Raw genomic sequence first — 19,827 nt, 5'->3', positions numbered from 1 at the left:
ACACAGGCAAAGGTCTAACCTAGGTGTCCTGAAGGAAGTGAGGTCTAAATGGATGTTATAAAGTAGCCAAGCACAAAAGAGAGCTAAGAGCCTTGTGATCTGGAGGCAACCTGTTGGGTAAAAGTCTTGAAAGAAAGTGCTATGATCTGAATGCTGTGTCCCCCTCAAATCCACATATTGAAATCTAATCACCCATATGATGAGGTTACAAGGTGAGGCCTTTGGGAAGTGACTGGGTCATAAGGGCAGAGTCCTCATGTATGGGATTAGTACCCTTATGAATGAAACAGGCTCCAGAGAGCTGCTTTGCCCCTTCCACTATGTGAGGACATAGTGAGAAGCCCCCATCCATGAACCAGGAAACAGGTCTTCACCTGACATCAAATCTGCCACTGCCTTGATCTTGGACTTCCCAGCCTCCAGAACTGTAAGACATACATTTCTATAGTTTATAAGCCACTCGGTTTATGGTATATTTTGTTATAGCAGCCTGAACAGACTAAGACAGAGAGCACAACAAAAATAAGAACCTGAGAGAAATTTAGTCTGCTTGGAGCCATAGATGGGAAAAAGAAAATGTTAAAAGGTAAGTAATAGATAGTATCATCAAAAAAAATCTATTTTATTAAAAAGGTTTTGCGCTAATTGTGCATGTAGGAAATAAACCCTTCCAGAGATTCTGCAGGTGGTTCTGCGTGCTAGAAACGTCTCAAGTGTTCCCATAAATATAATGCATCAAATTAATATTTTTAGCATTCCTGATTAACAATATATGAAAACATGAACCAAATATAGAGGAGGGGACTGGGACAATCTTGAGACTAAAACTGAAGTGAGCTAAGGATGTAGCTAGAATACACTAGGTGAAGCAGAGGTCAAGACAAAGTGCAAGTATCTGTCCTCACAGCACCATTTATAAGACTCCTCCTTGCTTAATAGGAGGAAACCTCATGTCAATGAAACACATGGCATCCAGGGATAGGGGCATGTGGACACTTGGGTAGAGTTGGAGGAATTTAAACTCAGGACAAAGAGTGAGAAGATGTGGGCCTACACTTGCATGGTAAAGTACAGCGGCTTCCCAGAGTGTAGTGATGCAAGAAACTATGGAGCAGGACTTTCTCTCACTAGTATAGGTACAGCCAGTGAACACTGACTAAATGTCTCTTCTACTTGTCATTGTTACTTCACAGAAAGAGCCCTTGTCTTGGACATAGTGGTTTTTCTAAGCTGACTTGCACTGTTAGCAAATGTGACAGCCTGCTGCCTCAAGTGCTTTTTCTGTCCCTTGCTGCCAACAAGCAGGGTTGGGTGTGCTCAGAGATAATAGGAACAGGAGGCTTCACATCAGCGAGAGTAGTAAGCAGGGTCAAGATCAGAGTATATAGAATCTTACAAACCATGTTGAGGAGTTCATCCTAAGAACAGAAACCCAAAGAATGGTTTTGGTATAGAAATGGAAAAAATGAGAGTTGAATCTTGGATCCCTCTCGTGGTAACAGCTTGAAGGAGGCAAAAGAGTGAAGGGCTACAAGAAGACTCGTTAGCAGAATGTTGAAAGTGGTAGAATGATAGTGGTCCCCTCTATATGGGCAACAGTGGGTTGCTGAAAGTGAGTAGATTTAGGAAATAAATCGCAAGTGGCCTGTTGGGGTGTGTGGCATCAGTGATGGCAGAATCCAAGGTTGATAACTAGATGCATGATTTTGGAAACTGGCTTAACAATGTTTAATAGAAAAAAGAATGAGGAAATAGTAGTAAAGGGCCAAGATGGGTGAGCAGGAGAAGGCTGAGATGAAGAGTTTTACTTAGAATATGTTGAAATAAGTTACCTATGGGGCATTCAAGGAGATGTGTCTAGTAAGTAGTTGGATATGCAGATCTGCAGCTCAGGAGGGAGACCTGGGGTTGAGATATAGACAAATATCTTGCATTAATTTATACACACTTCTAAGCAAAAGAGACAAGTTCAATTTCCAAACATATACACCTTCCTATTTAAGAGAACTTTCTGTTTATATCCCATGTTATCAATCAGAAGTATCTTCATTAATTCTTGTCATACCTGTACTCAACAATCAAAAAATTATAGAAGGAGTACTATTTAATAATGATATCCCTCTAAAATTAAACATTTTAAGTGGCATTAATTCTCTTTTCCATCTTATACAGACTTTCAAGAACAATTATCTGATCAGGAAGTTCAAAAGTTTAGATACTATTTTAACCGCCTTTCTCAATTCAAATTCTTACTTCACCTTTAGCAACAGTCAGGAAAGACACTGCCACTTCATTTCCCCCATAGAGGAAATGATTCTTGAAAAATGCTGCCAAAAAACACCAGTGTGAGAAACCTTAATGAAGTGGCTTTATTCTAGCTCTTGGAAAGCCCACTTTGGTTAGGGGTGTGCAACTTTTCTTGTCATATTCTCCATCTCAAAGGGCTTTTAACTCAGATATATCATTGCCCAACAGAAAGAAGGCAGGCTTTTTAAAAAACATTACTTGAAATATTTTGTTGCCAGATAGCAGCTTAAATACCATTTGCTACTCCTCAGTTAAGAAAAAGAAAAAGGAAGGGCTCATTATGGCTTTTCTTCCTCTGAAATGATGCTCTTTAAGACAAGAGCATCTTGTTTGCTTTCAAGTAGCTGGGTCATGCTAATGTTCTGCATGTTCCTGGAGCAGGGAATTCAGCAATAGCATGATAGAAGGCACCTTTCTCCATGTTAACACCAGCTAAAAGAGTACTCCCTCTGCCGGGCGCGGTGGCTCAAGCCTGTAATCCCAGCACTTTGGGAGGCCGAGACGGGCGGATCACGAGGTCAGGAGATCGAGACCATCCTGGCTAATACGGTGAAACCCCGTCTCTACTAAAAAATACAAAAAACTAGCCGGGTGAGGTGGCGGGCGCCTGTAGTCCCAGCTACTCGGGAGGCTGAGGCAGGAGAATGGCGTAAACCCGGGAGGCGGAGCTTGCCGTGAGCTGAGATCCGGCCACTGCACTCCAGCCTGGGCGACAGAGCGAGACTCCGTCTCAAAAAAAAAAAAAAGAGTACTCCCTCTAAGGAAAGCCTGCAGCAAATTAAAGAGATTAATTTATTGCTCCCTTCCCTCAAATATTCCTGTATATGTCAAATAAACCTAAATATACCCCAGTGCATTTATTGGAAATATTTTCTTGATAGTTTATACATGGACCCCTATTTGCAAAAGACTGACTCAAGAAACTAAGATTTTATTCTATGAAAATAACTTTGCAATACCGAAGTTTTGTCTTTACGAGTGGAAAATATATTTTTAGTCATTATCAACACATAGAATTGTTAGTATTTCACAGAACTCAAAGAAAATCCCCTTCACCCAATCACCATTTGAAGAACGGTGCCCTGATAGTTAAAATTATTTTCCTTAATAATTAATAAGCAAGAATAAGGCTGGTTTCTGATTTGGACATAAGCACACAGTGGAGAAATACACTGTTCCCTTCCCATTTGCACCCGTCTATACCTTCTGTCTCTAAGTAAATTTAAGGGGAGGATGTCTCACACCCTGACCCATGCAGCAGGGAACGGCCACAATCATTGTTAACCTGACATTAGGAAGAACAGCTGGACAGTTTGCTTCCAAGATAATAAGAACGAAATGGCTAGGCTGGAAGGGGTCTACTCTTTCCATGCCCAGGAAATCGTAGCCCCATATCTCTGACTCTTGTAAGGGGTTATCCTGCCACCTCACCCTTCCTCAGAGTCTCTACTCCTTTGAATAAGCATTAGAAATAAACACGATGTGCTCGCTGTCTTTAGGGAAAGTAAACAACAACAAGGCTATTTAGTTTCTTTTTCATTTCACTTTTGTCAAAGTCTAACTTACATAGAGAATGGTGCATAAATAACAAGTGCACAACTGAAAGTATTTTCATAAAGTGAACACCTCATACGAACAGCACCCTGATCAAGAAACGAAGTACTGTCAGCACCCCAAAGTCCTTCCTCTCCTCCACTCGCCCATTCACAACCCCCTACAAGGACATATACTAATCTGTCTTCCTACAGCATAGATTCATTTATGATTCATTTAGCCTATTTTTGAACTTTATGTAAATGGGATCATATAGTTTGTATGTCTGTTAATGACTCTTTTTTTTTTTGTTTAGACAGTCTCACTCTGTTGCCCAGGCTGGCGTGCAATGACACAATCTTGGTTTACTGCAACCTCTGACTCCCAGGTTCAACCGATTCTCCTGCCTCAGCCTCCCAATGTAGCTGGGATTACAGGCATGCGCCATCCTGCCCAGCTTATTTTTGTATTTTTAGTACAGACGGGGTTTTGCCACGTTGGCCAGGCTGGTCTCAAACTCCTGACGTCAAGTGATCCGCCTGCTTCAGCCTCCCAAAATGCTTAATTACAATCCTGAGGCACTACACCTGGCCGAATAACTCTTTTCATTTAATATTAGGTTTGTGGGATTCATTCGTATTGTGTGCTTTTGTAGTTTCTTCATTCTTGTTGCCATATGGTATTCCATTATGAATATACCACAATTTATTTGTTCAAATATTGATGGATATTTGGGGCTAATAAACTGTGTTGTTATGAACATTCTTGTACATGTCTTTTATTAAAGGTATGGATTCCTGTCACAGCACCCTTAACCATGAATTTGAGTCCCTTTCCCTTTCTCTTCTCAACTGAACTCTAATATAACCTTCCTCTGCAAAGACCAGATCCCTTACCGACCTCATAGACATGTGTAGTAGACTTTCACCCTTCTTACCGTCTGGTGTCTATTCATCCTTTTTCCAGAAAAATGACCTATTTACAGGCCAAGTATTCAGGTGGAATTTCTTCCCCAGAAGCATGCGGCTTGGGCCTATGCTGGTTAGAGCATCACATTCCTGTTTTATTTTTACAATTTAGATAAAATTCACAGCTGTGTGAATTCACCCACTAAATTCACTGAACTAGATGGTTTTAGTTTATTCAGAGATATGTGAAACCATCCCCACAGTCAACTTCAGAACTTTTTTTTGCCCTTTAGCCATCACTCTCCTACCCACACATCACCCCCAGCCCTGAGCAATCACTAATCTACTTTCTGTTCGTATGGATTTGCTTATTCCGGACATCTCATATAAATGGGATTATATAATAAGCAGTCCTTTGTGGCTGTCTTATTTAACTTAGCATAATGGTTTCACGGTTTCAAGTTTCCTTCGTATTGTAGCATCTATCACTAACTACTGTATTTCATGGCATCTTATGGCCAAATAACATTTAATTGTATGGATATGCCACATTTTATGCCACATTTTGCTTATCTATTCAACAGTTGACACACATTTAGGTTTTTACCTTATGATTACTATGAATAATGCGTTTGTGTACAAGTTTTTTGTAGCTAGATATTTTCATTTATATTGGTATATACCTAGGAGTAGAACTACTGGGACGCATGTAACTCTATGTATCACCATTTCAGGAACTGCCAGGCCATTTTCCAAAGTGACAGCATCATTTTACATTTTCACCACCAATGTATGAGAGATCTAATTTCTTTCCATCTTTGCCAAAAGTTATCGTTATATCTTTTTGACTACAGCCATCTTAGGGGGTGTGAAGAGTTGTTTCTTTGTGATTTTGATTTGCATTTTTCTGATGGCTAATGATGTTGAGAATCTTTTCATGTGTTTTGTCTATTTGTATGTCTTCTTTGGAGATATGTCTATTGAGACGCTTTGCCCGTTTTAAAATTGGGTTCATTTGTTTCCTTATTGAGTTGTATGGATCTTTGTATATTCTGGATGCAAGTTCCATAGGGGATATATAATTTGAAAATATTTTCTCTTATTCCATGGGTTGTCTTTTTACATCTTGATAGCATCCTTTGAAGCACAAAAAATTTTAATTTTGGTGAAAACTAATTTTTTGTTGCTGTTGTTGCTCATGTTTTGGGAATTATACCTAAGAATTCATTGTCCAATCTGAGCTCATGCAGATTTACCCCTGAGTTTTCTTCTTGGAGTTTTATAGATGTATATGTACATACATCTTGGATTTACATCTTTTATCAGTTTTGAGTTAATTTTTCTATATTGTGTGAAGTAAGGGTCCAATTTCATTGTTTTACATGTGGATATACAATCATCCTATCACCATTTGTTTAAAAAATATTTTTACTGAATAACCTCGGCACCCTTATTAAATTTGGGTGACCAAAGACATATAGATTTATTTGTAGACTCTCAATTCTATCCCATTAATCTATATGCTTATCCCTATGTTAGTAACATATGTTTGATTATGGTCACTTTATTGTAAGTTCTGAAATTGGGAAGTTGTGAAATTTGAAAGGCCTTCAACTTATTCTTTTTTTAAAAGATTGTTTTGACTGTTCTGGGTCTGCCGCAATTCTATAAGAATTTTGGGATCAGCTCACCAATTTGTACAAAGAAGCCAACTGGCCTAGAGAATCCCAGTTGCAACAGAGATTGCACTGAATCTGTAGATAAATTTGAGGAGCACTATTATCTTAACAAGATTAAAATCTTCCGGTTCATGAACATGGGCTGTTTTTCTACATATGTAGATCTTCCGTAATTTATTTCGGTAATGTTTTATAGTTCTCAGAGTATAAGTCTTACACTTCTTTTGTTATGGTTATTCTTAAATATTTTATTCTTTTAGATGCTATTGTAAATAGAATTATTTCCTTCATTTCAGATCATTTATTTCAATTATATAAAAATATAATTAATTTTTGTACATTGATCTTGTGCCCTGCAACCTTGATGAAATCATTTACTGTTTTAACAATTTTTGGTGCATTCTTTAAAACTTTCTTTATAAGTTCATGGCCCCTTTTTGCTTTTTTTCTTTTAAAGAAACAATCACAATAAAGAGGGAATCAGATGATCTCAATGTATCATTTTATAACACTTTTCTGGATATGAGAAGGTAACATTTTCTGATCCAGAGGAAAAACATGAAAAAGGAATTAAGAGGAGAGTGATACATTCCACTTTCAGAGTTGACTGTGCAACTGGGCTGTCCAAAAAGATATCATGCATAATATTTGCTATTACAAATATGTTGTCCCATTTTATATGGCTATCTCATGTACACACTCCAGAGAAACTTAAAATCAACTATAAAATAAAGTGAAAAAGCAAAATCCAAATCAATAAAGATACTTTGGGAACTCTCAAAAAGAATAAACAGAATTTTATTTGCTACACTAAGCAAAGAATCAAGAAAATGTTAACCAGTTCAGAGGACCAAATGGAACGTCTCCACATGAAGAAAATTCACTCATAGATAGCACAAAACATTTCTCAAGCAAAAGGCCTTATATTCCCAAAGTATCCTGTTCTCTTCTTTGTTATTTATCAGCAGTTTTTGAATGTACCATAATTTATCCTCATGTTTCTCAGATACACTGTTTGATGACTTGTAATAAAAGCACTAAAATGATACTACAGTAGACTCCGAGAACATGTATCACCACAACCTGACTTGAATGCTTCCACACAAAAACCTAGGTGCTAACCCATACTAAACAGTGCCCACTGCTCCCTGGGCGGGAGACAATCTCAGTGCTGCCCTCTCATGGCAGATGCTGAGAGGGCATAGGTAGGTATTGGCAGCAGTAACCACGCTCCCTTTGCAATTGGGAAAAGCTCTAAAAGGCTGACCAGTATGTTGTGATGTGTAGTAAGACTTTTCATTCTACAGAAAATACATTGGTGACTAAGAAAGCACAATGTATCCTATGAATCCATAATTATTTACATCCTTGGAATATTTTGTGGCTCTGCATTGATGTGTATAAATTTACCAATTATGTGTTTTCATCAGAGAAGGATGTTGGAATTAATGTACCACAAACGCTTATTGCAACTATTCCATCTCCTCAATCTGTAAGTTCTAAAGCAAAACATCTTCTCATTCAACACTACTGAGGAACTATGTAAAATGTTTACTTAAGTGAGAACTACACTGACATCTAGTGAGGCTAACAATGTGCTAACTGTAAATAACATCTTATTTGCTAAAACACTGATGTTCTGAGAACATATTAATCCTTAAGACTGTTCACAATTTCTTATCTCAATAATTATATATTCCGATAATTCTCAACAAATCAATGTGATTAAACTATGAAAAAATTTTCACTAATAATAAATGTATCTAAATATGATTTTTAAATTACTGAGGAAATAAGAAATATGTAAGAAACATAAGAAAGGTTATTCTTATTTGCAAAATGTAAAAATGAAAAATTTGAAAATATAATGATTTTTATGTGTGTTCACTTTTGAAATGAGATTGATCGCTTCCTTGCTTTCATTTTGTTCAATGTGAGGAGGCTCAACTGCTTTGACTAGTTATCAAAGGAATTTATTAAAATCCTAGAGAGAAACCCAAATAATTGGCTCTATTTTTGGCAGACTTGATAAACATTTTATTTTGCAAAAGTATATTTTAATTCTGGGATAACATTAAAAGTTTCTTTGAGAAAGGAATATCCCAATGTATTGTAACCTATAAAATCTTTAAAAATTGTAGCTAAGAATATAAAATTCTGGTTATTATGAATGCTTGTGGTGAAAACACCAAACCTTACTCATGTAATTTCACATTTCAAACAGATTTCAGTATTTACCCTCCCCCTATCCACCTTTCCTACATACCAACCACCTGCAACGGATCTCGTAGGATTTTAAAGAGTGTAGATGAACTGTTGGAACATCACCATCTTTGCTTATGAAGCTGCACTGCTGAAAGATGACATTGTGAAAAATAAAGGTTTTTTTCTTTGACTGTGACCTCAATTGCTGAGTTACAAGTGACAATAGGGTGCCTATTATAAGTCCTCAGGGAAGGCCCATTTGGCACAGCTGGATACAAGGGTTCCTTGCCTAAAGTTCCCGCCTGCCTCTTCCTGTGCTCCAACCTCCCACGCTACCTGACATCATTACCTACACTTGGCTGACTTCTGGCCTAACTCCCCACCCAAAACTCTTTAGGCTTGCGAACACTGCTTCCACAGGGGCGGTGGCAGGTGGGCGGTGTACACAGCAACAGGCCTATCTGGGTCAACACAAGGTCAGTTACCAAGAGATCTCAATTCATGCAGCTCCAAAGTAGATTCAAGGCAAACTTAAAAAATGTTACGATGATTCAGTTTCTGTTTAAGCTTCCAAAAAGGTCAAGGGAGAAACTTAAGAGATTTGACAGATTTTAGAAAGGCAATTGGTACAATAAAAAGTTTCTTCTACAGAGGCTTTCCATAATGGCATTGTCTTGAACCAATTTCAAAGGTGAAAAACAAAAATCTAGAAGCCTACCACCTGGGACTGATTTGAAAATGTTTACATTTGAGTGCCATGGCCACATCTCAGGGTTAAAGAAAACCCGAATATAAATAGCGTCTCTTCTAGGCTGGGAGCGGTGGCTCATGCCTGTAATCCCAGCACTTTGGGAGGCCAAGGTGGGTGGATCACGAGGTCAGGAGTTCAAGACCAGCCTGACCAATATGGTGAAACCCTGTCTCTACTAAAAATGCAAAAATTAGCCGAATGTAGTGGTATGCACCTGTAGTCCCAGCTACTCAGGGGGCTGAGGCAGGAGAATCGCTTGAACCCAGGAGGCAGAGGTTGCAGTGAACCGAGATCATGCCACTGCAATCTAGCCTGGGCAACAGAGTGAGCCTCTGTCTCAAAAATAAATAAATAAATAAATAAACAAACAAATAAATAAATAAATAGTGTCTTCTATTGACGGCTAATATTTCCTGAGTCCTTCCTATGTGCTGGGTATTGTGCTAAATTGGTAGCACTTATTATCTTACTAAATCTTCCTAATAATTCCAATGACGTAGATACTGTTACTCCTTACACATCATAGAGTGGATTGAAGATCAAACATAATTAAGCAAATTGCCCAAAACCACTGCCAGCAAATGGCAAATCTAAGATTCAAATCCAATTTGTCTCCAAAGACACTGAAGCATTATACCATAATTTTCCACTTCTGGTTCCTATGCCTTCCTAAACTGATTTCTTCTTGTCTTTTACACCACTTCTATATCTCAATATGCTGCTTTCATCTTTCTCTGGTATGAGTTATGAAATCCAAATTTGTCCTTCCTCCCTCTGCACACCTCTTTCTTTCTTTCCTTCCTTATTAACAAACTTTTACTGAGCACTTACTCTATGCTAAAATATCTTCTGAGTGCTGGTCTCCTAAGCTTACACAGTTGTTGGGGGCAGGATCTACATTTTTTCATTGTGCTACACCTTATGCCTGCCAAGATGGGGCTAAATTAAAGAGTGGATATATGGATGATATTTAGAGCAAAATTCTGTTGTCTAGGAACCTCACGGTCTTGGGCCTACAGAGGTGAATTTGGGCACCCTAGTAAATGATACTTCCTGGAGAGAACAAACAAGTTATGGTGAGGGAGGGACGTACAGCTTTGAGGAACTCCCAGCAGCTAGAGGCCCTGGCTACTCAGTTGCGTATTTAATTCTCCTCCCCTTCTTTGCACAACCGGACAGGTTGAGGTGCAAAAACTTAAAAAGAGAAATTCAGTTATGTGTGCTGAGCTTACCATGTGTCCTTTATGTTGGTTTGTCTGTTTATTGGTTAAAGGACTCCAGATATAGGAAAGTTGATTACTTTTCTTCTTTCCCAAATTTCTTCCATATCAATTAAAAGTGACCAACCTATTTTCAAAAATATGCAGTTGTGTGGCATTGCTGAAGAGTCTTCTGTTTTTTCACCTTAGACATGCAATGTTTTATTTAAAAGTGAGATTAATTGCGGTGGAATATTTAAAATACATTTGGATGCTTAGAATTTAAAGGAAAGTTTGGGACAGTGCTTTTTGTTCTATTCCTATTTATAAACATATGAACTATTCATAAAGATGAGTATCAGAATCCACATTTATCTTTGCTGTTTACAAGTAATGCTGAATGCCTTCCAGGGCAAATGGAAAATCACTGTGACTGAAGGGGAGAAAAAAAAAAAAACCCTAAACATGGTTCTGTTTAAGATCTATCTTAAGGTGTTACTGCTTATTGCAAAATGCAATCTTTTGAAACAACATCAAGAAAAAAGAAGCCCTAAATAACAACAGCAGTCATAAAAGAGGTATAGTCTTTTTTTCTGTCCATAGTAACACTCTCACGAGAGTACTTTTATGTGAGACTGTCATGTACAAGTTGTGAAATCAAGCTTCCTGCAAGTGTGAGCTCTGAGAGACTTGAGAAATTTTACAACCCTTTAGCTACTAACTCAATAGTGAACAAAGCAGATGGAATATTAGTCTGTATAAACCAAATAAATTCTCAGCTGCACAGTCATCTTCACAGAATCTTTGGAAATAACAGATCATTATTCTTTGCCAGGACCAGTGATAATCATTTCCATGCTAGTCTTAAGCTTGTAAGTACATATGATGCCTGGTGTGGCTAGTGACAGTATATATAACTGAATTTAAAATACATAGATATGCAATTTATTTTTTGTAAAAATGCATGCTAAGACAATTGAATAGGGGAAAGCAGAGTTTTTCAACAAATGATGCTTGGACAACTGGATATCTACATGCAAGAGATGAAGCTGGACTCTCTCTGTCACATCATGTATACAATTAATCCAAACTGACTTGTAGACCTAAATGTAAAAGCGAAAACTACAAAACTCTTAGAAGAAAACGTAGGAGTAATTCTTCATGATCTTGGATTAGGTGACAGTTTCTTAGATAAGACACCAAAAGTGTAAGTGGGACAAAAATAGATAAATTAGCATCATCAAAATTAAAAACTTCTGTGCTTCAAAGAACACCATGAAAAGACAACCCACAGAATGGGAGAAAATAATTTGCTAATCATGTATTTTATATGAACTTGTATCCAGAATATATTAAAAACACAACTCAAAAATAAAAACAGTCCAATAAAAATGGGCCCGGAATCTGAATAGACATAATCCAGGAAAGATATACAAATAGACAATAAGCATATAAAAACATGTTCAACATCATTCTTCATTGAAGAAATGCAAATTCAAACTACAACGAGACACTACTTTATACCTGATAGGAGGCTAAAATTTAAAAAGACAGATGATAACATGTGTTGGCAAAGTATCTTCACGTGGTCTCTGTGTCCTACTGTCCTCTTCTTACTGGCAGGACTGTAAAATGGTACAGCCTTTTGGAAAACCATTTGGTTGTTCCTTAAAAGGTTAAAACTCAGGTTACCATATGATACAGCAATTCTACTCCTAGGTATATACCCCAGAAAAGTGAAAACATGTGTCCCCTAGCCAAACTTGTACTTCCGCAAGTAGAGGATTGCTTAAGGGAAAGTTTTATTGTTAAAAATATACATGATGAATTATTACTACATTGAAACATTTATATTTAATGATATGATAATTGAGGTTTTCATGTGGAAAGACTTGATATTATTTGCTGCCAACCTCTCAATATAATCATTCACTTTCTCACTTGAGAATATCTTATGCACAAATCGATAAATGTAGTGTAATCTCATTTATGCAAAAACACATATGGAAAAAAATCTTAAATTCTAACATGTTTATAATGGCTATGCTATCTCTAGTTTACAAAATTCCTAAAATTTTTTATTTTTCTATTTTTCTGCATTTCTAAATTAACCATATTAACCACTTAATTTACAAATAGTATTTTAGAATTTGTCATTGATACAAGCACTCACATTATAGAATACCAAGAAAAGCTGGTATTTAAACATTCAAAATGTTTCTTAAATCTGTTTTTATTAAGCAAGTTAACAGTTAAGTAAGGGAAATCCATAGAGCTCAAAAAAAAAAAAACCTGAAGTAAAAATCTAGCATAATGAATGGACATTGCAGACAGCGGCTGCTCTAAGTGTAACTGCTGATCCTTTAACCTAGAGCTTTGCATTTCAACAGCCATGTGGAGGGACAAGAGGCACAGTCTTGAGCCTAAGCAATGAGGGAAGACCTGAAAAACCACGACCCTAAGGAATGAGTAAACTAGAAAAAGAAAATCCAGCAAGCACAGGGAAAGTAAAAGAAAACGTGCCTGTTTTGTCCTTGGCTCTGGGTGAAGAATAAAAAAAATTCTCTGCTTCATAAAAGTTTAGAATTCATAAAAATGATATAGATTTTTGATCTGCATTCATACCATTGGCATGCGTGCACAAGGTCTGGGCTTATTTTAGTAAAGCTTTAGTTCTAGTTAGTAGAGTTTCTAGGGGCTTGGCAAAAGCAAATGTAATCTTTCTTTGAAGGAGTGCATTTTCAATATAGAATATGAAGAATTCCCAAAGATATAGTCCAGGTGAACACAGAGTGATGATAAACATACACATCTGCATGAACACAAACAGCACACGTAAAAAATATGTTCCTTTGAATGAAATCATCACAAAAACTAAAAACATACTTATACTTACAAAGGTTTAAGTTATTAGTGTTATCAGATACATAAATAAAATTATATAAAGAAGAAGATACTATGACAAAGACTAGGATGATTAGGAAAATAATCTAAAAATAGTAAATAAAATTATTAAAATAAAATACTAAGGAAAAAATACTTGACGGATGAATTAAATAGCAAATTAGATACAGCTAAATAGAGAATTAGCAAACTGAAAGAAAGATCAGAAGAAACTGTCCAGAATTCATCATAGTGAGACAAATAAATAAAACATTATGAAGAGAATAGATTAAAGGGAGACAATGTACTTACTTCAAGAGACAACAGTTTAGAATACCGAAAAAGTAATGACATTTGCCTGATGGCAAACAACTCAATATTAACAATGATTGGGAGAAAACACAGGAATTAGGTTTTCTTAATACTGAACAAGAAAATAACTGATGTGGACAAAATAAAGATATTTTCAAAGAAAGTAAAACAGTATTTACCATCAACAGAACTTCATCAATCAACTTTTAAAAATTATATTTCAAGAGGAAGAATGATGGAGATCTAAGTAGAAAGAAGGAATGATGGTAATCATGGGTAATATTCAGCTAAATCTGTATCAATATTGACTATCTGAAACAACAACCACAATAATGCTAACATCCAGTTTGTAAGGCTTAATAGAAGAGGACTAAATGCTGCGATACAATGGAATGTAAGATTGGCATTGACTAGAGTTAAAATGCTACTAAGGTCCTTGAATTATCTGGAAAGATGATAAAGATATTAATTAATTCACTTATAGGTGGAATCTAAAAAGTTGAACTCATACAACTAGAGAGTAGAATGATGGTTACCAGATGGGTGGGGGTGCACCTGGGAAGATATTGGTTAAGAGATACAAAATTTCAGTTAGACAGGAGGAATAAATTCAAGAGATGTATTGTACATCACAGTGACTATAGTTAGTAACAATATATTGTATTTTTAAAATTGCTAACAGAGTAGATTTTAAGTGTTCTCACCACAAAAAAAGATAAGTATGTGAGGCAATACATATGCTAATTACCTTGATTCAGCCATTTCACAATGTATACATATACCAAAACATCATGCTGTACACAATAAATATACATAATTTTTATTTGCCATTTAAAAATAAATTAATTCATTTAAGGCTTTGGTAATATGCATGTTAAAATTTTAAGTATGTCATTGAAAGAATAGAAATCAAGCATTTAATTTTTAAACTAGTACAGGCTAAAAATGGAATAAGAGAAGGGGAAAAAGTGGTCCAGGGGATAAAGAGAGTTAAAAAAAAAAACCCCAAAGCGCAGAATGAATAAAATGCAAAGCCAGTGTTTAAATAATAGGGGACAAAAATTCCAATATATCAATAACTTACAATGAAAATTACAATAAATGTAAATAAACTAAACATGACTCTTAAAAGGCAATGATTATAAATTTAAATCAAAAATCAATTCCAGCTATATAGTATTCATATAGGACATACACAGCATTACTCTTAATATCAGATGAGAGAAACCCCTGATCTAGGTTCTATGCTTCAGAGTCTTAAAGCTCAAGGGATGGATCTTGGACCAACAGCAACAGCATCACTCAGGCACCTGTTAGAAATGCTGACTGTCAGGCCCCATCCCAAATCTAAAGATTCAGATTCTGCATTTGAAGAAGCTTCTCCAGGTGATGCATATGTAGTGTTAATGTTTGAGAAGCACTGCTTTAAAGGGCACATGATATCACAGATTATAATACACAAATTATATTAAAGACCACATTGACACCTTTGTCATTCTGTCACAGCATGATCTATAATCCTAAACATCCATGGTTGTGTCTAATAGCATTCACATTCCAGAAAAAGGACTTTTCCACATTTCCTTGTCCTAAATCCTTGAAGCAAATGGTCACTGTGTTCAAATGCCATAAAGATTTGTAGGTTATACTGCAGCTAAGAAGGAGCTAGTCACTGCTTCACAGTGTGTATGGTGGGAGGGGAAATAGAACGAGAAGAATTTGAGTTATAATAAAAAGAGAACCTATGAAAAAAAACTCAGGAGGAAAAAAGCCAAAGAAATAAAATAGACAAGCAGTCTACTGACATTTTAAAAAACTAGAAATAATGAAAGTGGGTAAATCTCTGTCAAGCATTCATCATAAAACATTTTCAAACAACACATTTTATATTTAATGAAGATTTGATTACTAGCCAAAATAATAAAAATGAGCCAGAGAATTATTCTGATCTAATTTGTAACTGGAATCGGTCAGATGAGACCTTTGTAATTTAAAAATCTTTCCTAAGTGAAGATATAATTACTGAACAAAGCAATTAGGATGTTTGTGGGCCTCTATTTGTATTGTTGCCTCAGGCTCTGCAAATACTATGAGCAGACTTGGACATACATGAAATACAAGTACACAGAAAGACTGAAAATTGTAGGATGGAAAAAGACATAAAAGGCAAACACTGACCAAAGGAAATCTTAATGGCTATTTTAATTTCAGCAAAACAAAAACAAAACAGACTTAGACTTCTGAACACATAACATGCTCACATTTAGCTTTGAAAAAGACTGCAATACCAAAAACTGGCAGAAATAAACCAAAATTATATCATTACTTACACCAAAGTGGTAGGAGTACGGGAACATTTCCCCTCTCCTATTTTTTCTATATTTTTAAAAAATATACATAATTTTTAAACAAAGAAATACAATTAGGGCAACTAATAGCTTCTTTTCTCCCTTTTAAAAAAATGTCTAGTTTAGTTTTGTGTGTGGAGGTGGGAACGGCTGGAAGTAGGACAGCCTCCATGGATATGAGAGTTGGAGACTCAAGTGCTACCAAGTGGCTGAGAAGGAAGAAAAAAGAGGGGGTTACTTCAAAAAATGAATGGGAACACCGGTGTTCATCGCAGCATTATTTTTAATAGGCAAAAGGTGACAACAACCTTAGTGTCCATCATCTAACGACTGGAAAAACAAAGTACAGCATATCCACACAATGGAATATTATTCAGTGTTAAAGAGGAACGAAGTTCTGATACATGCTACAACACAGATGAACCTTAAAAACATTATGCTAAATAAAAGTAGTCAGACACAAGATGACAAATATTGAGTGATTTCACTTACATGAAATATCTAGAATAGCCAAATTCATAGAAACAGAAAGTAGAATTGAGGTTACCAGGGACTGGTAGAAGGGGAAAATAAGGAGTTATTACTTAATATTACAGACTCTCCGTTTGGGCTGATGACAAATTTAGGAAACTTCCAGTGATTGTTCAATCTAGAGGCTAAAGGAGAGCTCAGGCAGCAAAATAAAATAATTGATTTTATAAAGAGCTTGTTGGCAAGGAGCCATGGTCTTCTTAGACTCACCCTTTTACTTGAAAGCCATCAACCAAGACATAGAAAATGCATCCCCTGCCAGCTGGCCGTCACAGAAGAGGCAGGCTCCAGTGTCTCTAATGACGGAATTATTCTACCCATGGACTGGAAGAATAGCTGGAGTTCTGAGATTACACCAAAATCAAGATATAATAGCACATATTTGAAAAATCTAAGCAATAAAGAGGAGCTCAGAGATCTTATACAGTACAAAAAAAGGAATCAAGAAGATGGTCATAGAATTCAGTAAGTTGGGTTAAAATAAGATAAAGAAAATGTTTTATAAAACTAGAAGATGAGAAAGAAATACAAAAGAGGTTGTTAATTAAGAAAAATGTGATAATTATAGCTATTTGTGCTGTACAATTTCTTTTTAGGAAAGACAGTATGTCAAAGTAAACTTTTACTATATGTGGTCAGGGAATTAGATCTGCACCATTTATGGACAGGAAATCGAATCACGGAGCAAAAGCCGGGAAAATAAAGGCAAACCTGAGGCTGCATATGTACAAAGGACTGCCCCACTGCCCATGAAGATGGCGATCATCTCTAACAGTGTCCTGGAAGCCTGTGTGAGGTTATCGCGGGCCATACCCTCCAAGTAGCTACTGATCAACTGAAAGGGATTTAGAGAAAAGTGGCAAGAAGAATTAAGGGACTATTGGGAATGATTTACAAAACTTAAAAATTGCCTGAACACATTCTGTGCCTGAGCATACAGGTGGGGGATGAAAGAGATGGAAGCATGCCACAACTGAAAAGTGCTAAGGGTTGTAAACAGCAGGGAAAGAAAGGGGTTTTTAAGCTACTAGAGGGATAAATGTGTCTTCTGGATTAGTAAATGGATAATTTAGTGTAAGCATCAAGACTATTTCCTCATTATTCCAACTCTAATTGAAATAGATTTTTGTTTCAAACTATTAAACAAGATAACTCTTTATAACTGGGATCTAACAGCAAAGCCATCCCCTCCTTTAAACCACTGATCATGCTATATTTAAACCACTCATCATGCTAAATATTAATTCAGCACTGCTGAATTAATGTACACATAGACCCCACATATCCAACATAGATGAATAAAAAACTAGAAGGAATACATTTAAATGTCATATATACACATGTCGATTGTATGAAAATACATTAATGTATCAACAGTAATTACATTTTGTTGGTAGATTTATGAATAATTGTTAACTTTCCTCTTTTTTTTTTCTTTTGTCATTTTGAGAAGACAAAGAGTATACATGTATTTAAAATTGGGAAGGGAGCAAAATTTCTTTTTCAGAACTAGCATCCTGGATTTCTTCTTCCTTATTTCTTTTCGACATGCTATACTGGGGATGAGGCAGAGGAAACTTCTCAGAGAGAACCATTCCATACTCTTATATATGGTCTACAGGCATAGTTTGCTACGCTGCTGAGTTTTAGTATTGATAGGTTGGCACAAAACCCTGGAAGAGATATAAAGTAAGGTCTGGGTGCCATTCCATCCTTTAAACCTTCCAAAGGTTGAGATACCAACAGCATGCTCTGTGGGGGCACTAAGAATGGTCTTTTACTTGTCAGACCAGTCCATATTGTGATGTATAACTCCTTGGAGGACCTGATCTTGCTCATCGTAGAGGGACACTATAGTGCTTATGCCAGAAAAAAGCCTAGCTGCTACTCTTCCCTAGCTGTTGTAAGTCCTAGTCAGAAGAACTTATCTTTGACTAAGTGATTCTTTTGCCCATTGATGTTCTTTTATCAAACAGCACATCAAATCATGTTCAAATGTAACATCTCTTTTTTAAAAATTATTATTATTATACTTTAAGTTCTAGGGTACATGTGCACAATGTGCAGGTTTGTTACATATGTATACATGTGCCATGTTGGTGTGCTGCACCCATTAACTCGTCATTTACATTAGATATATATCCTAATGCTATCCCTCCCCCACCCTCCCCACAATAGGACCCGGTGTGTGATGTTCCCCTTCCTGTGTCCAAGTGATCTCATTGTTCAATTCGTACCTATGAGTGAGAACATGCGGTATTTGGTTTTCTGTTCTTGAGATAGTTTGCTGAGAATGATCATTTCCAGCTGCATCCATGTCCCTACAAAGGACACAAACTCATTCTTTTTTTATGGCTGCATAGTATTCCATGGTGTATATGTGCCACATTTTCTTAATCCAGTCTGTCACTGATGGACATTTGGGTTGATTCCAAGTCTTTGCTATTGTGAATAGTGCCGCAATAAACATACATGTGCATGTCGTTGTAGCAGCATGATTTATAATCCTTTGGGTATATCCCCAGTAATGGGATGGCTGGGTCAAATGGTATTTCTAGTTCTAGATCCTTGAGGAATTGCCACACTGTTTTCCACAATGGTTGAACCAGTTTACAGTCCCACCAACAGTGTAAAAGTGTTCCTATTTCTCCACATCCTCTCCAGCACCTGTTGTTTCCTGATTTTTTAAAGACTGCCATTCTAACTGGTGTGAGATGGTATTTCATTGTGGTTTTGATTTGCATTTCTCTGATGGCCAGTGATGACGAGCATTTTTTCATGTGTCTGTTGGTTGTATGAATGTCTTCTTTTGAGAAGTGTCTGTTCATATCCTTTGCCCACTCTTTGATGGGGTTGTTTGTTTTTTTCTGGTAAATTTGATTGAGTTCTTTATAGGTTCTGGATATTAGCCCTTTGTCAGATGAGTAGATTGCAAAAATTTTCTCCCATTCTGTAGGTTGCCTGTTCACTCTGATGGTAGTTTCTTTTGCTGTGCAGAAGCTCTTTAGTTTAATTAGATCCCATGTGTCAATTTTTGCTTTTGCTGCCGTTGCTTTTGGTGTTTTAGACATGAAGTCCTTGCCCATGCCTATGTCCTGAATGGTATTACCTAGGTTTTTTTCTGGGGTTTTTATGGTTTTAGGTCTAACATTTAAGTCTCTAATCCATCTT

At 36.5% G+C, this 19,827-nt stretch overlaps 1 protein-coding gene across 1 annotated transcript in view; it reads right to left on the bottom strand.

The window, feature by feature from the left end:
• The window catches only part of ST6GALNAC5 (ST6 N-acetylgalactosaminide alpha-2,6-sialyltransferase 5), a 191,727-nt gene that overhangs the window by 152,889 nt on the left and 19,011 nt on the right, over window positions 1-19,827 (bottom strand). The gene's annotated exons all lie outside the window — the stretch shown is intronic.

Source organism: Trachypithecus francoisi, unplaced genomic scaffold (genome assembly GCF_009764315.1).
Source record: "Trachypithecus francoisi isolate TF-2019V2 unplaced genomic scaffold, Tfra_2.0 Lachesis_group12, whole genome shotgun sequence".
In the NCBI taxonomy this organism is placed as follows: domain Eukaryota; kingdom Metazoa; phylum Chordata; class Mammalia; order Primates; family Cercopithecidae; genus Trachypithecus; species Trachypithecus francoisi.
This window is presented reverse-complemented; position numbering and strand designations above follow the sequence as displayed.